This window comes from Prionailurus viverrinus, chromosome C2 (assembly GCF_022837055.1).
Source record: "Prionailurus viverrinus isolate Anna chromosome C2, UM_Priviv_1.0, whole genome shotgun sequence".
NCBI classification, from domain to species: Eukaryota; Metazoa; Chordata; class Mammalia; order Carnivora; family Felidae; genus Prionailurus; species Prionailurus viverrinus.
The window spans coordinates 26,963,708-26,981,044 of NC_062569.1; the positions used below are offsets into that span (position 1 = coordinate 26,963,708).

General features: G+C 40.0%; 1 protein-coding gene and 1 pseudogene across 2 annotated transcripts in view; one reads left to right on the top strand and one right to left on the bottom strand.

Annotated features, from left to right (window-relative positions):
- The window catches only part of PIK3R4 (phosphoinositide-3-kinase regulatory subunit 4), a 207,482-nt gene that overhangs the window by 98,352 nt on the left and 91,793 nt on the right, over nt 1-17,337 (bottom strand). The gene's annotated exons all lie outside the window — the stretch shown is intronic.
- On the top strand, nt 7,746-8,215 carry LOC125175182 (succinate dehydrogenase [ubiquinone] cytochrome b small subunit, mitochondrial-like; annotated as a pseudogene).

Sequence of the window (17,337 nt, forward strand, 5' to 3'; positions counted from 1 at the left end):
TCCCTCCTCATTACCTATTCTCTATGGAAGTTTTACCAACATGTTCATGTAGAATTGGCAACTCTTTCCTTTATGCTCCTACTGTATCCTTGTTGTAAAATTTCTTGAATTAACTAATTTACTTATGCAGCTTTTTCCCCTATCAACTTCTTAATGTTTCTTAATGGCAGATACTAAGCATCATTTAACCCTTTTATTTCTCCATTGTCTTGTGCAGAACATTCATTCATGGCATGTTGTAAGTCATAATAAATGCTTGATGAATGAATGAATGAATGAAAGTTTTCATAATTTAGTCATCACTTCCTCAGCACCAAGTTGAAATTCTGTTAGCATTTGAATCATTTTCACTTAAATCACCCTAAAGTTACTGCTATGTCTATTATTCACGGAAAACATCACATCCACTTATAGGAATGTCATATGGACTTTCAAAGTTCTTCACTCAAGATAAGAATATTGAATTTAAATAGCATATTTTTATTTATGTGGTTTTTTAGGATGATTTGTTGTAACTGACACTGAGGACTTACTGTGCCCAATTGTTCTCAGTACTTATATATATTAACTCCATAAATCATTATTACAACACCATGAAGTAGGGACTATGGTTATCTTGAAGAAACTAAGTCTAGGATGGTTAAGAAACTTTTTCAAGTTGATAAAGCTACTAAGTGACAGAAACAGCAACTAAATTAGTATCTGATTCCAGAGCCCCAGTGTTGTTCTTACTCACAACATAGGCCACCTCCAAGAATAATCTGTTCATCTACACAAAACACCAGACAATGAAGATGTACCTTCAGAGACTGGAAAGAGAGAAGTGGAGACCCTGAAAAGCAAAGTTATGGAGTGTGAAGTCAAAGCCTAAAAGCTAAATGTGTAAGCCCAAGCAGATTTCAGTGTCTCTGTTAGGGAACAGAGAACTTTTTATGGCTATCCTTGAGTTTGTTTTCTATTTTTCTTCTTTAGTTGATATGCCTTATATTATTCTCTTGGATACCTGACACAAGAAATGTACAGGAGAATGGGAAGTCACATGGATTTAAGGTAAAGATATAAATTGGGGAGAAGGATACTGAGGACTGCCAGTCCCTGACTATCCCCATTACAGTCATTACCCTCTGACATTTTTTAAAATTTATTTAAGGTTTGCCCTATTCTGAAATTCTGTGGTGACCTTTCAAGTTTGACTTTTGCTATGGCATGCATTCATATTTTTATTAATGTTTATTTGTTTTTGAGAGAGAAAGAGAGAGACAGAGTGCAAATAGGAGAGGGGCAGAGAGAGAGGGAGACACGGAATCTGAAGCAGGCTCCAGACTCTGAGCTGTCAGCACAGAGCTCAACGCAGGACTCAAACCCAAGAACCATGAGATCGTGACCTGAGCTGAAGTCAGACATTTAACCTACTAAGCCACCCACACACTCCAACCCTCTAACATTTTCAATAGCATTGCCCTATAACTCACAGAAGAAGAAGAAACAACAAAGAATGACGAATAAATATATGAAGATATTCAACTTAATTAGTAATCAGGCAAATAAAGAATTAGAATGTCAATGAGATACCACTTCATATCCATCAGATTGACAAAAATTTAAGTCTCATCACACTCACTATGGGGAAATAGGAACTTGCAACCCCTGCTTGTGAGCATATAAATTAATGTAACCACATCAGAGAGTAATTTGGTAATATCTAGTGAAGTTGAAGATTTATGATACACTGTGCCCAGGAATTCTGCTTCCACATATATCCCTAGAGAAACTCTCCCACATGCATATTCAAGGATTCTACTGTGTTGCAATAGGAAAAAATGAGATACGTAAGTGTACACTAATAAGAGAATACATAAATACATTCTTGTATATTCAAATGATGGACTACTATGTACCAGTGAAGTCAATAAACTTGATATGTCAGTATAGATAGATTACAAAAGCAAAATGTTCAGTGAGAAAAGCAAGATAGTGGATGAGATGCCATGCAGTATCATAACATTTATATAAACTTTGAAAACAAACAATTCTAAATATTTTTCACAGATATGTACACCTAAAGCATAAGCATAAAAATATGCACAGGAAGGATATGTCAACATTCGAATAAAGGATATGTCAACATTGGAAGCAACTGCTTCTACAATGAGAGAGGTAAACAGGACTAGTATAGAGAACAAAGAGAACCATATGCTTAATATTTCTTTCTTTTTTTTTTTTTTAATTTTTTTTTCAACATTTATTTATTTTTGGGACAGAGAGAGACAGAGCATGAACAGGGGAGGGGCAGAGAGAGAGGGAGACACAGAATCAGAAACAGGCTCCAGGCTCTGAGCCATCAGCCCAGAGCCTGACGCAGGGCTTGAACTCCCGGACCGCGAGATCATGACCTGGCTGAAGTCGGACGCTTAACCGACTGCGCCACCCAGGCGCCCCCATTATTTCTTTCTTTTTAAAAATGGTCTAAAGCGAGTATGACAAAATAATACAATTTGTGAATTTTACTTTATTTTTTTAAATTGGGACAGAGTTTATTTTATTTTTAAATGTTTATTTTTCAGAGAGAGAGAAAGAGCATAAGCAGGAGAGGGGCAGAAAGAGAGAGGGAGACACAGAATCTGAAGCGGGCTCCAGGCTCAGCTGTTGGTACAGAACCCATTGCAGGGCTCGAACCCACAAACCGTGAGATCATGACCTGAGCTGAAGTTGGACGTTTAACCGACTGAGCCACACAGGTGCCCCTAAAACTTGTGAATTTTAGATTGTTCATATCTAAACAAACATCTTGTTCAGATGTTTGTAATGTTACCCTTTTTGTTTTTCTGTGTGTTTAAAATATTTCACTGAGAAAGCAAACACTTCCCTATACTAAACAGTTTCAAAGGGGTTAAACATAGAGTCTAGTAAGAGAAGCTGCAATTAACGGCAAAGAGGCTTGAGGACATATCAGACAGCACCAATGCTCCAGAAACTGTAAATTATTGCCAAAGCTCAGCTATGCATCACCTACAGGAGAGGGTGGTTCCTCTTCAAGGCCAGTCATGGTTATTTCCCAGCAAGAAAGATAGTTTGGACCTGTCAGACAACCTCTTATTTCTCTTCAGTCAGGTAGAGTTTCTATGACTCACATTCTAATAGTGCTTGTCTTTGGTAAATCTTGCCACCCACACTGGCATGAGACTAACAATATTAAAGAAAATTCAATTTCCAGTGAAATATGGTATGCACAGACTACAAAACAAAATTCCTTAAGCCAGCCAAACCAAATCCTTTTGGTGCAAAATTCCTATTTCCTTTGTGGTCTTTTCTTCCACCCAAATTCTTCTTGTTAACAGACTTCAAAAATGTATCTTTTGAGGACTTGGAAGCCAACTTGAAGAGTTGTCTTAAAGACGAGATGATTTTAGGATGAATAAGGATAATATCTATGGGAGGTCTGAACACATCAATAATGTTTAAATTCGTGAGTTCAGTATCACACACATACGTGCACACTTGCACACACACACACACACACACACACACACACACAGCTAGTTGGTCACCTTGAAGATGTTATTCATTTAGAAAATCAGGAAGTTAAAGGATTCTTTAACCTGCCTTTCCTATATGAACTTTATACTACATAACCAAATAATAGTTGAGGCAAAGTTTCTCTTCATAAATGATTTCCAACAAATAAATGAAGAAGAAAAGTGAGAATAAGAATATTACCTTTTGCAACCCCTAAATAACTAAATCATCTGAACATTAAGCATGTATAGTGGCTCAGGGTACAAAAGAGAGACAATCAAACATTATGTGCGTCCTAATGAAGAATATATCACCAACTGTGAAATGATCTTGCTAAAACAATTAAGTCTGAATCTCACTAAGCCTCAAGATCCAAATACCAATTTATAGGAATAAGAGGACCGAGGCACATCTTAAAAGGGGAATATAATCAACAAATCTAGACTGTGGGCAGCTACAGGAATAATTCTCATGTTTCTAGAACAAATAATTGCAAAGAGAAAAACAAGAGATATGAAGAGGAAACCTGTAAATTAAAAGACTCAAAAAGCAAACCTTAAAACAAACAAACAAACAAAAAAACAACAGGCAAAACTATAGAATTCAATCTCAAGTCTAGCACACTTGGATTATAAAACTGTAAGGAAAAAGAAGGAAGTAAATATCATAAAGTTAAGATAGTGCTTTGTCACAAGGGAAGGATGAGTTGAGACTGGGACAGAACATGTGGAGGAAAATCTCTGTCTTCTGATATGAATGGTGGTTTTAAGGACATTAGCCTTATAATTCACTAAGCTGTATAACCACTGGTTAAAGACAGAAAGCCTGTAGAACATAAATATTGCAATATAACAGGATAATGGGGAGAAAAAACTATAATCATACCAATTTGCCTCATGTACATCAATAGATCTGTAAATTGCATGATTCTTATCAAAAGCTTTGAAGGTGCATCAAGTAATTACAAAAACAGTGTTAAAAAGAGGGAATATAGTGGCAATTCTTTTCCCTTTGACTGGAATGTAATTTACTTTGCTGGATGAAAATCCCATGCATACCAAGCCATGTGTTATTTACCAAGAAAAGTCTGAAACCTTGTCTCCTATCCTGTCATTAAGAAACAAAATGTTAGGGGCACCTGGGTGGCTCAACTGGTTAAGTAGCCAGCCCTTGGTTTGCTCAGGTCATGACCTCATGGTTTGCGGGTTCAAGCTCTGCAGTAGGGCTCCACGCTGGCAGTGCAGAGCCTGCTTGGGATTCTCTTACTCCCTCTCTCTCTCTGCCTCACCTCTCCTCTCTCTTTCTCTCGCAAAATAAATAAACCTTAAAAAAAAAAGAAACAAAACATTAAAAGACAAAAACAAATCTGTTCTCTTAAACTGCAAAAGTGCAAGAATTGCACACATCAGGTCGTGAAAAGAATATAAACGGTTTCTGATGCCATAGAACAAAATTAAATTTCACTTCCACACTTTCGTATATACTTGGCCTCAAAGCCAAACTGTATAATATGTCACATCCTAATTTATTAGTTGACAAATCAAACTTATTACAGAATTAAAAGTAAATTAAGCAGCATGCATTCATTGTTAATTGGGGAATACTCAAGATTTGTCTCCATATATTACTGACATTCAGGAGCGTATTTAAAAAAAACTTCATAATACAATAGCTATATAATTTTGCTTCGGTTCGCTCAATTACAATATACCATGAAAATGATTTACAAAATAAATTCAAAAAGGATTTGAAAGATTACATATTTCTATGAAAGGGGTTCCACAACTTCTTTTTTTAAAGGCTGAGGTAAGAAGAGTCTGGCAAATGCTCGTCTACAGAATAATAACTCCCCTCTTGACCTGTGTATAGAATCTATCATAATCTGATCCCATTTGCCCTTTACCTTCTTCCTATCCCAGCTATTTTATCCCCACGAATTTCTTGGGCCCTAAAACCTCTCTGACATTAAATGTCATACTATTTTCCAAATCTGCCCAATCTCTCCACAGCTTTCATTTGCATATGCTCTTTCCTGACCTTTTTCTCTAATTCCATCTATCAGGCTCCTATCCATATATTGGATCCCAGTGCAACGGTCTACTTTTGCTGTTTTTGCCTGGCAGAGTTAGTCAGTCTCTCCTCGGTGGTCCCTCAACCTGTGTCTTGACTTCTGTTACTGAAAATATAGCACCATATTGTAACTGATCATTTGGAACATCTGTCTCCACCCAGGATTGTCAGGTAAAACACAGGGTAACCCGTTAAATTTGAATTTCAGCTAAGCAACCAGTAACATTTTAGTAGAAGTATATCCCATGCAATATTTGGGACATACTTTTGCTAAAAATTTTTATTTGTGGGGCGCCTGGGTGGCTTGGTCGGTTAAGCGTCCGACTTCGGCTCAGGTCATGATCTCACAGTCCGTGAGTTCAAGCCCCGCATCGGGCTCTGTGCTGACAGCTTAGAGCCTGGAGCCTGTTTCAGATTCTGTGTCTCCCTCTCTCTCTGCCCCTCCCCTGTTCATGCTCTCTCTCTGTCTCAAAAATAAATAAACGTTTAAAAAAAATTAAAAAAAAAAATTTTTATTTGTTGTTTTTCTGAAATTCAAATGTAACTGAGCTCCCTATATTTTTATTTACTAAGTCTGGCAACCCTAGCTTCCACCATAACATCATGAACAACTTAAAAACTATGTTTTCTGGGGTACCTGGGTGGCTCAGTCAGTTAAGCATCCGACTTCAGCTCAGGTCATGATCTCACAGTCGTGGGTTCGAGCCCTGATTCAGGGTCTGTGCTGATAGCTTAGAACCCGGAGCCTGCTTCGGATCCTGTGTCTCCCTCTCTCTTTCTGCTCCTCCCCCACTCACTCTCTCTCCCTCTCTCAAAAATAAATAAACATTAAAATTTTTGGAAAAAAAAGACCCTATGCTTTCTTAAGATGCCATTTTGGGGGATGTGTGTGTGTGTGTCTGTATATGTGTACGTGTGTGTGTACATGTGTATAATTGTCTACATTCTAGATGGATACAAAGGAAACTACTAATAATGGTTATCTCTGAGAAGAAGCAGTGACTTTCTCTTCTGTACTATTTAACTTTCTATCATTAACATATATTAATATTGCAATAAGAATTCATTTTTTAAAAAAATATCACAAGCAACTTGAGAGGAGGAATAATTATTCCTCTTTATATCCTCATAATGGTTGGCATATTTCCATAGTTTTCAGCAAATGTGAATGGAATAAATGGACGATTGAAGTGAGACTCTTATGAGAGCACTTTGTGAACTCTGCACTGCCATTTGTTGAGCAAATACCTATTGAGCACTTACAGTGGCCCATGTACTGTTCTTAACGGCAGCAATAAAGCACTTTTAAAAATGCACTAACAATCTAATACTGCAGCTTTTAAATAATGCTTCCCAGGCTTTCCACTAATGGATTTTCAGGAGGTCATATGGTTGTATCCAGTCTTTGATTATATAGTTTCATTTTCCTCGTTGACCACAAACCAGACAAAGACCCACTCTTGTGGAGTTTACATCCCAGTGGAGATAGGCAAATGATAAGAAATTAAACAAATATAGGGGTACCTGGGTGGCTAAGTCTGTTAAGCGTCAGACTCTGGATTTGGGCTCAGGTCATGATCTCACGGTTCGTGGGTTCAAGTCCCGCATCAACTCTGTGCTGAGGGTGGAGCCTGCTTGGGATTCTCTGTCTCCCTCTCTCTCAGCCCTTCCCTTACTTGTTTTCTCTTACTCTCTCTCTCTCAAAATAAACTTTTTTAAAACTTCTGAAACAAAAGAAAATAAACAAACACAGAAATAAGATAACTGCAGGCAGTTATAAAAGTCTTCTAAAGACAACCATAGAGGGTAAGGTGATGAAAAATGAAGGCTTCTCTGAGGTGTTATTTGAGATGAGATCTCACTGATGAAAAGGAGTCAGTCTGAGACAATCTGGAAGAACTTCAGAGCAAATGCAAAGCAAGTCAAGGATAGTGAGGAGGAACAAGTTAGTAGTGTTTGAGAAACAGAAAAAAAGGCCCCAAGCTGCAAATCAAAACAGTGCCAGGGGCTTCACAAAAGAAGATATATGCATATGAAGATGTGCTACCATTGGCATGCAGACAAATGTAAATTAAGACTACAATCTGATATCTCTACACATCCACTAGAGCAACAAAAATTTTTAAATCTGGGGGTGACCTTGAGCCTTCAGGAGAGAGATGGGGAGTCTCTGGAGGCTGCGTGTCCTGGGCAGTGCCTGAGGAGGCTGAGCTCTGTTGCTACGAATCCCAGTGGTCAGACTTGGCTCGTGTCTCAGCATTTCTCCAGGACTGACCTGCCCCAGGATGGTGTAGAACACAGCACATTCAACCCAACCGCCGTTGGGGTTCCAAGGCTGCATCTCTCCCCTGGACTGGTGAGAGGGTTGGCAGTGTTTTGCTCCTGGGCCTAATTCCAGCTGCTTATTTGAATCCTGGTTCTGTGATGAACTACCCCTGACTGCAGCCCTCAGTCTCCATAGTCACTGGGGCCTTGAACAAGTGGTTACTATGGTCGAGGAGATGCTTTACAAAAAGCTGCCAAGGCAGGTGTTTGGGCCCTCTCGGCTTCCACCTTTGTTGGGCTTTGTTATTTCAACTGTCATGATGTGGGCATCTGCAAAGCTGTTGCCACACCGTGGAAGCTCTGACCTTTTTGACTCAACACCTTGAGAACTGATTGTACACCTCTTTGCCTCTGCTCTGTCACACCATTCAACTCACGATAAAGAGGCAATAACAGGTAAGTCCAATGGTGAGACAAACTTCTTCTCCTAATCACCTGGTTATTTTTAGAATTTAGTCTTTGGGGAAAAGGTTCGAGAGGAATTGTATCCAAGAAATTTGGAGACTGGGTTCCTTATTCTGGTGAGCTTATGGGGTTGTCTCCCAGCTTCTCACAAGACTCACAGGATAACTAAACATCATATATGAGCTTTTTGCCTTTTAGCTAATCAAACTCTTGAAGGGAATTCAGCTTTATTGCTATCAATAAATGATCAAACTTCTGTATTTGTCCTGGGAATGACAGAGAAAGGGAAAGATTGTTAACTCATAAGTAAAGACTTTGCAGAAAATCAGTCAGTGTTTATTTTTTTTATGTTTTTTTTATTTTTATTTTTTATTTTTTGAGAGAAAGACAGAGTGTGAGCAGGGGAGGGGCAGAAAGAGAGCAAGACACAGAATCTGAAGCAGGCTCCCGACTCTGAGCTGTCAGCACAGAGCCCATCGTGGGGCTCGAACTCACAAACCATGAGATCATGACCTGAATGGAAGTTAGGTGCTTAACCAACTGAGCCACCCAGGCGCCCCAGTGTTTAATTTTTAAAAACTTCTCTGTCTCTTCAGTCGATACCAGTAACAGATGGTTACATGTCCTCGGAAAACCTTAAAATGAGGAAATACTGATGTTTCACATTACTAATTTCCAAATCCTGGAAAGAAGAGCCTGGAGAGCTTGAGTATAGAGAAGTTCCATGCAGGAAAGAGGCCCCTTTAGAGATGGATCAAAATATTACAGATTCTAAACAGATTTAATCTTAAAATGCAGTTATTTTACTTGTCCTAAAATAATCTGCCTACAAATATAAAACTGTAAGTAAAAAATTGTTATTTTCACACTCTAGGAATCTTTAATGTGAAAATGTTTTCTATGAGAAGAAAGTTTTTTAAAAAAATAAAATGCTATATGGGGCCCCTGGGGGGCTCAGTCAGTTAGCATCCAACTTTGGCTCAGGTCATGATCTCACAGTTCGTGGGTTCGAGCCCTAACCTACATTGGGCTCTGTGCTGGCAGCTCAGAGCCTGGAGCCTGCTTTGTATTCTGTCCCCCTCTCTTTGCCCCTCTCCCACTTGTGCTCTGTCTGTCTGTCTGTTTCTTCCTCTCTCTTTCAAAATAAATAAACACTAAAAAAATTTTTTAATAAAAAAATAAAATGCTATATAATAAATTTTTTTTTAATCTGACAATATCAAGTGTTGGTGAGAATGTGGAAGAATTGAAAAATCTCATACCAGCTGGTAGGAATATAAAATGGTATAACCACTACAAAAAATAACTGAGCAGTTTTCTTATAAAGTTAAATATACATTTTATCATATAATCACATATATTTGTGTGTATGTGCATGTATATGTATGTGTATATACCAAAGAGAAATGAAAATACCTGTCCACACAAAACCTGTACACAAATGTTCATATAAGCTTTACTTATAGTAGCAAAATGCTGGAAACAGCCCAAATTTCCAACTGCAAGGAAATGGATCGACTAATTGTGGTATATCTGTACAATGGAATACAACACAGCAATCAAAAGACGAAAAACTGATACACACAATAACACATAAATCTCAAGACCATTCTACAAAGCCCAATAAGGTAGACACCAAACAGAACATACTGTATGATTCCATTGATATGAAACTTTGGAATAGGCAAAGCTAGTTTACAGTCATATCAATAGTATACTGGGGACAAAAGTGGAGGTGGAGTGGGGAAATTAACTGCAAAGAGTATGAGGGAACTTTCTGAGGTGATGGAAATATTCTCGATCTTGATTGTGGTGATGGCGATAGCAGTATAGACATTTGTCAAAACCCAGCAAACTTGGGTTCAATATGGGTACATTTTATATGTGAATTACAGTTCAATAAAGTTGATATTTTAAAATGTGCTACAAGAAACTATGTATTAAAAGTGCTGAGGGGCGCCTGGGTGACTCAGTCGGTTAAGCATCCAACTCTTGGTTTCGGTTCAGGTCATGATCTCATGTTTAGTGAGTTCGAGCCCTGCATCAGACTCGGTGCTGATGGGGCAGAGCCTGCTTGGGATTCTCTCTCTGTCTCTCTCTCTCTGTCTCTCTCTCTCTGTATCTCTCTCTTTCTCTCTCACTCTACCCCTCCCCCACTCATACTTGCACTAAGTAAATAAATAAACTTAACAAGAAATTACTTAAAAATTTTTTTAAAGGGCTGAAAAACTTGAGTGATAAAAGATGAGGGGAAAAATTGGCATGCTTCCTGGAAAAAGGATTTTGAAGGGGAGAGACACCAGTCCAAGGAGAGTAAAGCACAGGAAGGAAGGCCAAGAGTAAGGAATTCAGACAGTGGGAGAAAAGAAAAGATTATTCCTTTATCAAAAAATTAATTTCAAAATATAGTAATATTGCTGAGGGTTTGGGCTTTTATTACTTTCTCAACATTGTTTAGCAGCAATAAGGCACTTTAAGAAATGCACCAATGATTAAATATTGCAGCTTTTAAATAATATTCCTCAAGCTTTTGCCTAATGGATTTTAAGGAGGTTGAATGGTTGTATCTAGTCCTTGACCTACACTGTTTAATTATCCTTATCGACTGACTCATGAAATTCTATCATGTGCAGTGGCATGCTATAAATGAAGCTTTGTTCCTTTTGTGAAATTGAGAGCTCTCTGCCTTTCCTCCTGGCTCGTGATCAAGAATTGGACTGCATCTTCTCCCACTGCCTGAGACAGAAACCTAACAAGACAAATGACCATGAAAAAGACATCTTGATATTCCATCAGAAATCCAGATTAGCATCTCTTATGTAAGATTTTTTTAAAAATATGCAACGAAGGGCACCTGGCTGGCTCAGTTGGAAGAGCATGTGACTCGTGATCTTGGGGTCGTGGGACAGAGCCCCTGTTGGGTGTAGAGATTACTAAAAAAATAAATACATAAACTTAAAAAAATTAAAAAACCAAAAATAAAAACACACAATGAAACTAGATTTTAGGAGTGCCCGGGTGGCTAAATCGGTTAAGCATACGACTTCGGCGCAGATCACGATCTCGTGGGTTTGTGAGTTGGAGCTCCTTGTCGGCCTCTGTGCTGACAGCTCAGAGCTTGGAGACTGTCTCAGATTCTGTGTCCCTCTCTCTCTGTGCCTACCCCGCTCGTGCTCTGTTGCTCTCTCTCTCAAAGAGAGACTTAAAAAATTAAACAAACAAAAAACCACCTAGATTTTAGAATCAGGACCAGCCACACCAGCAGGAAGAAAGGTGGCTGGGAAGTAGGGGGTGATTTCTGGACAGTTGGAAGACAGGGCTGCCTCTTAAAATGTACCCCTTTTGCTGACTGGTGGCCAAGAATCTGGCAAGACGGTGTCATTCTTGTAACTCGAGGCATTTTTAAAACAGATGACCTTTAGGCGTCCCTAAAAGTTGTTTAAAACATTTGTTTTAAACATCTGTTTAAAATAGATGACCTTTAGGGGTCCCTAAAAGATGACCTTTAGGGTCATTCTCTTATGGAAGGTGAGAACCCAAACCATTTACATTCATACAGCTCACTCTCTACATTAACGTGACTTTACTATTCCACTGGCATCATCAGTATGATTTTGCTGTTTTAGGAAACTCAAACATTTAACCTTTTAAAACAGCATTTGAAAACTTAAGGTTCAAGGGCTAAAACAGGCCTGTATACATGTTTTACTCAGAACTCCTGGTGTTGTATTTGTATGTATACATATATATAACATGCTTTTTATGAACATATGTATGTATATATACATATATATTAAGAAAGGGTATAAAAGGCTCAGTGGTGGTATCCTCTCTAGCTCACCCATCCAAGTAAACTCTTCCTTTCACTACCTTTGGTCTTTTTTATTTTTTAAATTTTGGTTAACTTTTTTCTTAAGTTTATTTATTTATTTTGAGAGAGAGAGAGAATGTGTTTCAGGGCCAGAAAGAGAGGGAGAGAGGGAGTCCCAAGCAGGCTTTGCATGGCCAATGCACAGCCCAGTGCGGGGCTTCATTTCATGAATTGTGAGATCAAGACCTAAGTGGAGATCAAGAGTCGGAAGCTTAACTGACTGATCCACCCAGGTGCCCCTGTTTTATTTATTTATTTATTTTTAAAATTATGTTAGGTTTAGAAAACTGATAATATAAATTATTCTTGTCCAGATAAATACAATTTAATTGTGTCCAGTGAAATGCAATTGGTTGTTGCATAGATGAATTAGACAGGTCCACTTGGTGGATCCATTTTGCACCTATTTGGAAAATTCATTTCAAAATTCTTTATGCCCTGTAAGTTTCTGCTCTTAATAAACTGTCTCTTGAACTGGTTGTAACATCTTACTGGTTACCTTATTAACGACTTAAAGAAAATATTTGACACATGTACATTTTATAGTTGATTTTATCTTTTAAAAAAAATTAACTTTGGGGACTCCTGGGTGGCTCAGTCAGTTGCGCATCCAACTCTTGATCTCTTCTCAGGTCATAATCTCGCACTTCATGATATCAAGCCCCGTGTTGGGCTCTGCACTGGCAGCACAGAGCTTACTTGGGGTTCTCTGTCTCCCTCTCTCTCTCTGCCCCTACCCCACTTGCACTCTATCTCTTTCGCTCTCTCAGGAAAAAATCTTTTAAATATACATAATTTGGGATATCAAGAGGAGAAAGTTGAGTGAGGCATTACATAATTGCAGTTCCTGGTGTGTTGGCATCTTTGATTCTTGCCAGGTCTCTCTCTTGTTTGTTTACATTCATAATTTCCTTTTATCCTTATACCTCCCATTCTTTCCCCACCCCAACCCCAGAAGACTGTTTTAATGTGTATAATACATATCTTTTTCTTTGAATGCATTCATGTTTTTTTAATTGAGGTCAGATATATATTTTAAAGTACATAAAGTCTCTTAATCTTAGGTATAAAGCTCAGTGAATCTCCATGTAATTACCATCCAGACATAGAATATTTCCAACACTCTCTTAAGGTCCCCTTGTGCCCTTCTCAGGCAATATTAGCGGGCAATACAGCTATCACCTGCCCCTCCCCGCTCAGAGGTGCCACTATTCAGTTTCTATTGCTATAGGTTAGTTTTGCCTGTTTTTGAATATTTTACATGTTCTTGGACATGTCATACAGTATATGCTCTTCATCATCTGCCTTCTTTCACTCACCATTATGCCTCTAAAATTCATCCATGTAGTTTATTCATTTTCTATTGCTGAGTAGTATTCATTTTATAAATCTACCACAAGGTATTCATTCTCTTATGGAAGGTGAGAACCCAAACCATTTACATTCATACAGCTTACTGTCTACGTTAATGTGACTTTACTATTCCATTGGTATCATCAGTATGATTTTACTGCTTCAGTAAACTCTTGTCCAGGAAGATAAAAATTGCAAACCACTTTTTTACTCATTCCAGCAACTTCCTGAAAGAAACTCATCAAACAATAATTTATACTTTTCGTCGCTTTAAACCCTTTGCTTTGCCTTGCTGGGTCTATCAGTCCTAAACTATTGCATCATTACCCTTACCTAGTTTTAACCAAGATCCACTTCCTTATGTTGAAAGACTCCCCTCAAAGCAGACTTCGAAATGTCAGTAACTATCTTGCCTTTGTTTGCCCTTCCCACCATGAAGCACTACAAAGATTTTGTGAGGGTAGTTCTTGACTCAATTTTGCCTTTTTTTTTTTTAACTCAGTTTTGTCTTATCAATAGTTGATTTGGCAATAATTTATGGAACCATCATTCAACAAGGGGCATTTGGCTTATCTCTCATTTTTGGCTTTTACAAATAAAGCTGCTTTGAACTTTCTTATACTGGATTTTTTATGGAAGTATCCATCCATTTTTGTTATATAGGTAGCTAGGAGTGGGCTTGTGTGCTTGTATTCTTGTGTGTGTGTGTGTATGTGGGTTTTTTTTTTAACGTTTATTTATTTTTGAGACAGAGACGCAGCATGAACGGGGGAGGGGCAGAGAGAGAGGGAGACACAGAATCGGAAGCAGGCTCCAGGCTCTGAGCCATCAGCCCAGAGCCCGACACGGGGCTCAAACTCGCGGACCGCGAGATCGTGACCTGAGCTGAAGTCGGATGCTCAACCGACTGCGCCACCCAGGCACCCCTGTATGTGATTTTTAAAGTGGTTTCATGGAGATATAATTCACATACCACACAATGTGTCCTTGTGTTCTAATTTACCTAAATGGTATCATGTTATATACCTCACTTAAAAAATTTGAAGATTTTACATAAAATCAAGCTTTCCAGGTTTTCTTGAAAAATTAAGAGAACTGGGACACCTGGGTGGCTCAGCTGGTTAAGCATCTAATTCATGATTTCCCCTCAGGTCATGATACCCGGGTTATGGGATTGAGCCCTGCATCGGGCTCTGTACTGAGTGTGGAGCCTACTTGGGATTCTCCCTCTCCCTCTCTCTCTCTCTCTCTCTCTCTCTCTCTCTCTCTCTGTCTCTCTCAAAACAAACAAACAAACAAACAAACAAACAAACACAAAAACCCTGGAGCGCCTGGGTGACTCAGTCTGTTAAGCATTTGACTTTGGCTCAGGTCTTGATCTTGTGGTCAGTGAGTTCAAGCCCCACATCGGGCTGTGTCCTGACAGCTCAGAGTCTGGAGCCTGCCTCAGATTCTGTGTCTCCCTCTCTCGCTGCCCCTCCCCTGCACATGCTCTGTCTCTCTCTCTTAAAAATAAATAAAGCTTTTAAAAATTTGTCTTTAAATATTGAAATAACTGCAAATATTGAAAAATAAATAGAAGAGGGCGGCAAGATGGCGGCTTAGGAGGACGCTGGGCTCACCGCACGTCCTGCTGATCACTTAGATTCCATCTACATCTGCCTAAATAACCCAGAAAACCGCCAGAGGATTAGCAGAACGGAGTCGCCGGAGCCAAACGCAGACGAGAGGCCCACGGAAGAGGGTAGGAAGGGCGGCGAGGCGGTGCGCGCTCCACGGACTGGCGGGAGGGAGCCGGGGCGGAGGGGCGGCTCGCCGGCCAAGCACAGCCACCGAGTCTGGCTTGCAAAAGCGGAGGGGCCTGACGGACTGTGTTCCCACAACAAGCGCGACTTAGCGTCTGGGAGGTCATAAGTTAACAGCTCTGCTCGGAAAGCAGGAAGGCTGGAGGACAAAGGGAGGGAGAGCTGCTGAGCCCCCTGACAACAGAGCTCAGTTTGGTGGGGAACAAAGGCGCTCGCCAGCGCCATCTCCCCCGCCCATCCCCCAGCCGAAATCCCAAAGAGAACCTGTTCCTGCCGGGGAACTTGCTCGCTCCGCGCAAACACCCAACTCTGCGCTTCGGCGGAGCCAAACCTCCGGCAGCGGATCTGACTCCCTCCCGCTGCCACAGGGCCCCTCCTGAAGTGGATCACCTAAGGAGAAGCGATCTAAGCCTGCCCCTCCTGCCCCCGAGCACCTTGCCTACCCACCCCAGCTAATACGCCAGATCCCCAGCATCACAAGCCTGGCACGGTGCAAGTAGCCCAGACGAGCCACACCACCCCACAGTGAATCCCGCCCCTAGGAGAGGGGAAGAGAAGGCACACACCAGTCTGACCGTGGCTCCAGCGGTGGGCTGGGGACAGACATCAGGTCTGACTGCGGCCCCGCCCACCAACTCCAGTTATACACTACAGCACAGGGGAAGTGCCCTGCAGGTCCTCACCACTCCAGGGACTATCCAAAATGACCAAGCGGAAGAACTCCCCTCAGAAGAATCTCCAGGAAATAACAACAGCTAATGAGCTGATCAAAAAGGATTTAAATAATATAACAGAAAGTGAATTTAGAATAATAGTCATAAAATTAATCGCTGGGCTTGAAAACAGTATACAGGACAGCAGAGAATCTCTTGCTACAGAGATCAAGGGACTAAGGAACAGTCACGAGGAGCTGAAAAACGCTTTAAACGAAATGCATAACAAAATGGAAACCACCACAGCTCGGCTTGAAGAGGCAGAGGAGAGAATAGGTGAACTAGAAGATAAAGTTATGGAAAAAGAGGAAGCTGAGAAAAAGAGAGATAAAAAAATCCAGGAGTATGAGGGGAAAATTAGAGAACTAAGTGATACACTAAAAAGAAATAATATACGCATAATTGGTATCCCAGAGGAGGAAGAGAGAGGGAAAGGTGCTGAAGGGGTACTTGAAGAAATCATAGCTGAGAACTTCCCTGAACTGGGGAAGGAAAAAGGCATTGAAATCCAAGAGGCACAGAGAACTCCCTTCAGACGTAACTTGAATCGATCTTCTGCACGACATATCATAGTGAAACTGGCAAAATACAAGGATAAAGAGAAAATTCTGAAAGCAGCAAGGGGTAAGCGTGCCCTCACATATAAAGGGAGACCTATAAGACTTGTGACTGATCTCTCTTTTGAAACTTGGCAGGCCAGAAAGAATTGGCACGAGATTTTCAGGGTGCTAGACAGAAAAAATATGCAGCCGAGAATCCTTTATCCAGCAAGTCTGTCATTTAGAATAGAAGGAGAGATAAAGGTCTTCCCAAACAAACAAAAACTGAAGGAATTTGTCACCACTAAACCAGCCCTACAAGAGATCCTAAGGGGGACCCTGTGAGACAAAGTCCCAGAGACATCACTACAAGCATAAAACATACAGACATCACAATGACTCTAAACCCGTATCTTTCTATAATAACACTGAATGTAAATGGATTAAATGCGCCAACCAAAAGACATAGGGTATCAGAATGGATAAAAAAACAAGACCCATCTATTTGCTGTCTACAAGAGACTCATTTTAGACCTGAGGACACCTTTAGATTGAGAGTGAGGGGATGGAGAACTATTTATCATGCGACTGGAAGCCAAAAGAAAGCTGGAGTAGCCATACTTATATCAGACAAACTAGACTTTAAATTAAAGGCTGTAACAAGAGATGAAGAAGGACATTATATAATAGTTACAGGGTCTATCCATCAGGAAGAGCTAACAATTATAAATGTCTATGCA